Genomic DNA, 9,302 nt, shown 5'->3' with positions numbered 1-9,302 from the left:
TTTATTCCTCGCTAACATATAAAGTAAGGAATCCCTTAAATTTTAACAGAAACTGTGAAGTTAATGTCTTAAATCTTCACTCTGCTTCTTTACACAAACACTTTGCAATTTCTCATTAGTAAAGTTTCTATAAACTCTGAAATGTACATACTTAGTAGTATATGACTGCTACCATGAATCTTAAATGCTTTATAGAAAAGTTTTACAGCGTGCTAAATAGTCTTAATTTTGGCATATATGAGCAAATTCCCAAAATTAAACATATTTAAAACATTAAAACTTTTAACAAACCTTAACACTTTCTATAGTGTTCATTATGGCAGGTTCCTTGTACAGAATAATTGAATTCCTCCTCCTACACATCCGTTGAACAACAAATATATGGAATTATTTTGTTTTGGACATGTCAATCTTGACTTTATTCTTAAATGTGTTCTTATGTAAGAAATACATGGTTCTAAAATTTCACAACAACTCTTTTGAATTTAATTTTTGTGGAATTGTCTAGTTTAAGAAAATCAATTACACTTTATATATAAAATTGTTCTGTGCTCAATTCAGTAGCACATACACTAACACTGGAAGAATAAAGAGAAGAATATCCCCTGACTGAGGATGACACTCGACTTCGTGAAGCATTCCAGATTTTTAAAAGAACAGATGCTGGATAGGATGTGGACAGAAGGGAACCTTAATGCCTTGTTGTTAGGAGTTTAAACTTGTTCGAAGACTTTGGAAAGTAGTATGGAGGTTCCTCAAAAGACTACATAGAGCGCCCCTAACAACCAGCAATCCCATTTTGGGCATTCCCCCAAATGATCACAAACAAGACCATACTAAAACTACCAGCAAAACTATGTTCATTGCAGCATTATTTACCAAAGCTAAGATATATAACCAACCCCGATGTCCCACAGTAAACGAATGGATCAAGAAAATGTGTGTGTGTGTATGTGTGTGTGTGTGTGTGTGTGTGTGTGTGTGTGTGTGTGTGTGTGTGTGCGTACTGGAATTCTATGCCTCCATCAGAAAGAATGACATCACCCAGTTTGTTAGGAAATGGAAAGACTTGGAAAAAATTATATTAAGTAAATTAAGCCAAGCCCAAAGAAGTGAAGTAAGCCAGGCCCAAAGAAACATAGGTCCCATGGTTTCCTTATTTTCAATAACTAGTATGTGTCTGCTACAAGTAGAAAACATCATATAAGTTGATGTTAGGCAAAATGAACCCCAAGATAAGGATTCAAATGGTATTTCTTTCTTGCGATTGTTTCTAAGATATTTATAAGATCATTTCTTTGTTGCTTTGTATGTTCCTCCTGCAAGCTAAAGCCCCTGTTTTCACTGTATTTGATGTTGGTACTATTTGTGGAGTGGAAGGGAAACACAAATCGTTTAAATAGGGATGCAGGTGGACACATTGCAACAATGAGATGAACAAGTCGTTGTGTCAAAAAATGATTTTGGCCGGGGGTTGAGGGATGTGGACAGTGGGGGGACTGGGGTGGGGGAGGGGTTAGTGGGGGTGGGGGATGGAAGATGGGCAGGGATGGGAAGGGGAAACAAAGGAGGAGCAAGTGGACCCATTGCAACAATGAGATGTACAAGTCATTATGTCAAAAAATGAACTTTACAACTTTGGTGGGAGGAGGACCGGATGGGGGAAGTGGGGGAGTATGGGAAGGGATGGGAAGGGGAAACAAAGGAGGAGCAAGTGGACCCATTGCAACAATGAGATGTACAAGTCATTATGTCAAAAAATGAACTTCACAACTTTGGTGGGAGGAGGACCGGATGGGGGAAGTGGGGGAGTATGGGAAGGGATGGGAAGGGGAAGCAAAGAGGAGGCAACAATGCTTGATAAGAAATGTACTTGTTATCTTGCCCATGTAATTGTAACTCCTCTGTCAGTATTCTCACAATAAAAATAAAAGAAATGTACTCAATAACTCACCCATGTAATTGTAACCCCTCTGTATGGCATTTTCAGAATTAAAAAAAAAAGAAACATAGGTCCTATGGTATCCCTTATTTGCAATAACTAATGTATGTCTGGGATAAGCAAAGAAGGTATGGTAAGGCGAAAAAAAGTAGTAGGCAACAATGCTTGATAAAAAATGTACTCATTACCTTTTCCATGTAATTGTAACTTCTCTGTATGGTATTTTCACAATTTAAAAAAAAAGGTCAAAAGCATGTGCATATGACTAGATAAGATTATGTTAAGGTAAATGAACCCCATGATAAGGACACAAGTGGTTTTTTATTTCTTCCTGTGGTTTCTAATATATTTCTAATGTACGATGTGATTTTTTATATGTGCATCCCCCACAGTTAAACCCCTGTTTTCACTGTATCTGATGTTGGTGCACTTCCATCTTGTATGTACACTTCTCTAACTTGGGGATGGAAAGGGAAAAAACAAAAGGCTTAAATAAACATACAGTATGACCATTGCAACAATGTGACGCACAAGAGAGTATGTTGAAAAATGAACTTTACAATTTAGGAGGGGAGGGGAGGGAAGTGCACTTGTGGAGGTGGGAGGGAAGGGATCACGGGGGAAAACAAAGGAGGAGGTAACAATGCTTGAGAGGAAATGTACTCATTACCTTTTCATGTAACTGTAACCACTCTGTACAGTACTTTTACAATAAAAAATATAAAAATGTTCTCGGATGGAAGAGAATATTTTCCCTATTTTACCCATGTAATATCGTTAACAAAGAAATTAATGCAAAATACTGATATGAAGATATTTTGAATAAATATGTGTGTATGTGTATGTGTGTGTGTGTGTGCGTGCCTGCGCATTTTCGTTCTCAGAGTTTGAATTCAGTGCACCAAGGTCTCACTAGGCCATTCCTCTCTAGATTGATGAGCTACTATATAAGCTACATCTCCATTCTTGGCTCTTTGCTAGTTCATTAAATTTTTAAAATATTTTTATTACTTTTTTATTGTGAACATACTGTATAGAGGGGTTACAATTACATGGGCAAGATAATGAGTACATTTCTTATCAAGCATTGCAGCCTTCTCCTTTGTTTACCCTTCACATCCCTTCCCAGCCTCCCCCTGCCCCCCCTACCCCATCCTCACCCCCCCACCAATGTTGTAAAGTTCGTTTTCAACATAACAACTTGTACTTCTCATTGTTGCAACGTGTCCACCTGTATCCTTAAATGACTTGTTTTTCCCCTTCTCCTCCACAAAGTATACCGACATCAAATATAGTGAAAGCAGGGGTTATACTGTGGGGGAGGGACATACAAAGCAAAAAAGAAATAATTTTATAAATGCATTAAAAATGCATTAAAGAAAAAAACATTTAAATACATATCTAAGGGTTCATTTTCCTAACATCACATTATCTGACCTTTTCTGCTTGACTCATACATATACTAGATATTGCAAATAAGGGAAACCATGGGACCTATGTTTCTTTGGGCTTGGCTTACTTCACTTCTTTGGGCCTGGCTTAATTCACTTAATATAATTTTTTCCAAGTATTTCCATTTCCTAACAAACTGGGTGATGTCATTCTTTCTGATGGAGGCATAGAATTCCATTGTAATTTTTTTAAAATAATCTCATGAATAGTTTTTGTCCTGATTGGCTTCCAACGGTTATCCACAGATCTCAGTTTCCTGAGTAGACAGGATTACAGGTGTGACCAACCAGCACAAGGCTTTCAGAATAAATTATAAAGTAGAAGAAAATTGAATTCATGGAGACTTGTTTATCATCTGCTTTTAAAGCATTTTGGAGTGATTATAGGTGAATTTATTTCGTTTTGGATTCTTAAAAGACAGTAAGTGATGGTATTTAAAAGTTTTAATCTTTTTTTTTATTGGTCAGGTGGCATGATCTCTGGCCTGGGCCGCTGTCCCTGTGCCTTTCAGCTGACGGTGAGTGCTCTACCCCTTGAGCCACAGTGCCACTTCTGCTTTCCTAGTGGTTTATTGGAGATAAGAGTCTCACAGACTTTCCAGCCCGGGCTGGCTTTGAAGCACAATCCTCAGATCTCAGCTTCCTCTGTAGCCAGGATTATAGGCGTGAGTCACCAGCTACTGGCTAGGTTTAGTACTTTTTAAAATGTATACTGGAACTGTGGAACAGAAGAAATTTGTCTCTCTTTAGACCTCAATTTATGAGCTCAGCTCTGAGCATGATAACCCAATGTCACCAACACTGTGTTGAAGACAAAATGTGACAGAAAACAATTACCATCGGCAATAATTGCTATGCTATTATTTCTTGGACAAAATGAATATTGAATTGAGAGAGTAAGGGAATGGAGAGGATTTTACCTACTTTTTTATTGCTTACTTTTGGAAATTTTCACTCATTTCCTTCCCCACTGTGTGTCTTTGGGCCATGCACTTAGTGCCTTTGGGCCATGCACTTAGTGCCTTTAATTAAAATATTTCCTAACACTAAAATGGTAATAATATTAGAATTATAGCAAATGTTTTCTTAAGAATTAAGAGAAATAAAACTTGTGAAATACTTAACATAAACTTCTAGGAATTACAATTACAATTACATGGGCAAGATAATGAGTATATCTCTTATCAAACGTTGTTGCCTCCTCCTTTGCTTCCTGTTCCCTGAGATTTTTAGAAAAAAAAGGAGATAAGGTATGAAAGAATAGCATAGAAGGATATACAACTTATCACACAGAGATTAAGAACTAGGGTAAGAGATTTAGAATGCTAAAGGCAATGAGGAATAAGCCTAGTTGATAACTAGTTTTTCAATAACCAAAAATGGTTCTCTAGAACAATTTCTAGTACACTTTAGTTACTATCACTTATCCTTCCATCGAGTTATTCCTTCTATTCTATCACAACTGTTAATTAGCCTCTGCGTTTTTGGTACCATGATTAACCAAAAAGATTTCCAAATGTCACTTAGACTATCCTTCTCTCTGTGATTAGCAGTGACCACACAAAATCCTGGAACCTTTGAATTTCCAGAATAATTCTTCACCTGACATCTAAGCACATTCCTGGCATTAGTTGCTTTGACCTAATGACCAAAAAAATTTTTTTAACAGAGTATGCTATAGTAAGTAAAGTACATGAATTAGGGACTATTGTCAGGTGTCAGTATGGAAGGAGCAATTATATATTCAAAGTATGGTTTCTTTATTTTGCATTTACTAACTAAATGGTTTTTTTTTATTGTGAAAATAGTGTACAGAGGAGTTACAATTACATGGGTAAGATAATGAGTACATTTCTTATCAAGTATTGTTGCCTCCTCCTTTGTTTCCCCTTCCTATCCCTTAATATCCCCTCCATCTCTACTGCCCCCCCCCCCGCCAAAATTGTAAAGTTCATTTTTCAACATAACGCCTTGTACTTCTCGTTATTGCAATGGATCCACCTGTATCCCTATTTAAACGATTTGTTTTTTTCCATTCCCCTCCACAAATTATACCAACATTAAATACAGTGAATGCAGGGGTTATATCCTGGGGGGGGGACATACAAAGCAACAAAGAAATCATCTTATAAATATATTAGAAACAGTCACATGAATGAAAAAATATTTGAATACTTTTTTTTTTTATTATTGCTAGTCCAGGGGTTTAAACTCAGGGCTAGGGAATTATTTCTGAGCTTTTTTTTTTTTTTTTTTTTTTTTAGGCTGGCACTCTACCACTTGAGGCATAGCACCACTTCCAGTGTTTTTCTGTTTATGTGGTACTGGGGAATTGAACCCAGGGTTTCATGCATGCTAGGCAATCACCGTACCATGAAGCCACATTCCCAGAACCCTAAATGAATTTCTTAAGAAGACATTACATTTTGATTCCGTAACTATGTATCATAATGTTGTCTAGGTGCCAGAAAATGATGTAGAAAACAATACAATATGAGAAGTCTAGTAAGGCTGGATGGAAAATGAATAACTGTCATGGTCTAGCTAGGGTACAGAGAGGCTTACGTCATGGAGCTGTTTCAACAGGCTGAGTGCGACAGCTCCTGATCCACAGCCCACCTCCAGAATGAGAGGGCCACTATGGGGTCTAGCCACATGGGGAAAATGGGCCACCTCCTCCAGGACATTCAACCAGTTCATGTGAGAGAGAGGGAGAAAGAAAGTGAGAACTACACTTAAGCCTTGTGCTGGTGGCTCAGAACTCTAATCCCAACTACACAGGAGTCTGAGAAATGAGGATCATGGTTCATAGCCAGCCCGGTAAGGAAAGTCTGTGAGACTCTTATCTCCAAAGATCAACCAGAAAACTGAAAGTGGTGCTGTGGGCTCAAGTGGTAGAACGCTAGTCTTGAGCTGAGGAGCTCCAGAACAGCGCTCAGACCTAGAGTTCAAGCCCCATGACTGACAAGAAGTGGACTTCCCACTACAAAAAGTGGGCTGAATAGCACCCATTTAACTAGGGAGGATGGTAGAGAAGTCAAGCCTAGACTTCTGTGAACTTGAGATCATAAGTAGGTCACCCAGCTTCTCCATGCCTTGTTGTCCCCAGTTGCAAAACTCAACACAGTGAAGGATACCCTTCCTCATGGGAATAGGGTAATGATGAAAGAGAGCCATGTTTTGTTTCATAATCCCACACCCGTTGCCCCATTAATAACAGGGGACACCTGAGCCCTTTCCAGATAACTTCCTGTCTTATGCTCACAGAATTGTTGAGAACATTACCTGAAGGCCACTCCCTCTGTGCCTAGCCATGTTCCAGAGATCCCTCTATATAAATCCCTTGTTTCCTCACAACTGTTCTGTGAAGAGACTGAGTTCCGATTGTTGTGGCCCTACCCAGAGCTTTATCTGTGGTCAAGAATCGGCTGCCATGGACTAAGAGTTTGTGATAATCCATCTAAACTGATGACTGAGCATGGCTCTACATGTCTACCATCCCAACTACAGAAGACCAGGCCTGGTGGAGCATAAATGTCACAGATAGGAGGACCACCTGAGCTCAGCCCAGCCTGAGCATATATTGTTTTTTTCTCAGAAATGCACAAGACAAAAAGGTGGCTCCTCAGAGCCAGGGAGAGGAAACAAGCAGGGGGTCATGGTGCTTTCAGAGGGGTTTCTGACCCGAGTTGGGAATGGTGTTGGGGCGGCCACTCACCTGTGCTGCTGGGAGACACTGTTGGCAGCTGATCCAGGTAGAGCGAGCAGGGATGGCGGTGGCATGGCAGACACATGGGCCCAGAGCAGAGGACCAGGGGCAGGGACCAGGTCAGGGCCTTAGGCTGGCTGCGATTTGAAATCCAGCACCACAGGAAGGGGGGGGAGGGGGCTGGGACATGTAAATTTCCTACTATTCTCTAAAGTTACCTTGAGTCTCTTGCTCACCACTCAGCCACCTCTACCTTCCTTAACTGCTGGTAGTGGTGTACTAAAAGAGGGAATCCAGTTGCTACCAGGCATCATGGAATGTGCGCGTTGCCACCATTCTTGTATTCCATTGGTCAGAAAGAAACATGAAAGAATGGGGGTGTGGCTAGAATCCTGTGATGCAATCAGCATGGGCAGAGTCAAGTTGACAGGGACTCTCCCAGCCCTTTTCCCATTCAGTTGGGGACAAGAGGGAGACCACTTTAGCTGCATGGCTGCACAGATTGTTATTTATGTCTGTTTGTTGCCAGTCCCGAACCTTGAACTCAGGATCTGGGCACAGTCTCTGAGCTGCTTTTGCTCAAGGCTGGCCCTCTACCACTGGAGCCACAGGGCTTCTGGCTTTGTTGGCACTGAAGTTGGACAGGGGTCTCAAGGACTTTCCTCCTGAGGGTGACTTTGACAATGATCCTCCCATCACAGCCTTGTAAACATCAAGAAGGACTGTTGAGAGCCACTGGTGCCTGCCATTGGTCTTGCTGATGTTCTTGGACAGACCACTGAGTTCCTTATCCTCAGGTTTAAGTGGTGGGAGCTGGAGCCCACAGTTTGAATCCTGGTCCTGCCAACTCCAAATTGCAGGAGATCCTAAGATACTCATTCATATCCATATGAATACAAATGGATGGGATGTATGTCATGATTGAATGGGCAGTTCTTGAATGATTCTAGGATAAAATTATACATAATTATATTATAGGACACTAATCGATTTTATTTAATACTTTATTAAGATGTAAACAATCACATTCATAAAATGGAGGAATAATGAAATACCTAAGAATTGGGCTTCACATACTATAAAGGTGCCATTTTTCTGCCAGGACTGGGATTTGAATTCATGGTCTGGGTAACACTGTTGTACTGTGTAGGAAGGGGAATCTGGCCTCCTTGAAGTCAAGAAATTCAAGTCTGTTCCTTAGGCCTGAAATCAATCCCCACGTATTCATGTACAATTTACATATATGATTTATATTTATATACATATGTTGACTCCATATTGCATTCAGTGTAGTTATTTTATTATTTTTTGTTTTATTTATGTATTGACCATTTATTTTATTGACTATTATGGCACTTAGAACATTGGTTACATTGATTACATAGGATATAGGCCTGCATATGTATTCCACTTCATATCTGACACCCAGGACATTCACAGAAAAGGAAAACGTGTCAGCATCAGCTTCTTACCCAACGATTCATTGTTTGGGAGTGCTGGTATCTGAACTCATGGCCTACAGGGCCAAATTCATGAATGGGCGAGTGTGAACACGCCTTCCTGGGGCAAACTGAGTGATAGGCTGTTCTCAGGACCTGAGATCGAGCCCAGGAGTTAACAAAATATGAACAGATTGACATGCAGATGACAGTACACTAATAAATATATATCTTTATAGAGTGCCAGAGATGTCTATACATTATTCAGTTATATAGACTACATTCCTACCAATTTTTGGGTATTTTTTATGCGTCCATGTAATTAATGTTATTGTTATCATCCTTACACTATTAATGAAATTAATCAGTGTACTGAAATTATTGAATTCCTGTAAATAATAATATTCTTTTAATGCTTCAAAAATATTAAATAAAATCAATAAGACTCATGAAAACATGCTGTCTAATTTTATAGGAGCATCATTCACGATCAACTCATTCAACTGTGACATTGACAAGTATCCATTGTTATTCCTATGGATGGGAACCAGTTTCTTAATATCTCCTGCCATTGGTTGGTCAGATCCTATGTTGCCACTTGGGCCTATGGCTTCCCTAATAGTCTGCCAACCTTCAGCAATGCAAGGGGCAGTACCGTTTGCAACATTGTCATTCAGACCCAGGAGGGTCACCATGCAAAGGAAGAAAACGTAAAAAGGCCACATTTTTTCTGTGCATTGCTTTCCCTGAAAGGCCTGAGT

The 9,302-nt window shown here is 39.6% G+C and overlaps 1 non-coding gene across 1 annotated transcript; it reads left to right on the top strand.

The window, feature by feature from the left end:
• The first annotated feature begins 548 nt into the window (after positions 1–548).
• Positions 549–650, top strand: LOC122098072. Its single transcript, XR_006145656.1, has one exon. It is a non-coding gene; the product is annotated as a U6 spliceosomal RNA (small nuclear RNA).
• Positions 651–9,302: the final 8,652 nt, after the last annotated feature.

The sequence above is a fragment of the Dipodomys spectabilis genome, unplaced genomic scaffold (genome assembly GCF_019054845.1).
Source record: "Dipodomys spectabilis isolate Male_0828 unplaced genomic scaffold, ASM1905484v1 ptg000456l, whole genome shotgun sequence".
Taxonomy (NCBI): Eukaryota; Metazoa; Chordata; class Mammalia; order Rodentia; family Heteromyidae; genus Dipodomys; species Dipodomys spectabilis.
This window is presented reverse-complemented; position numbering and strand designations above follow the sequence as displayed.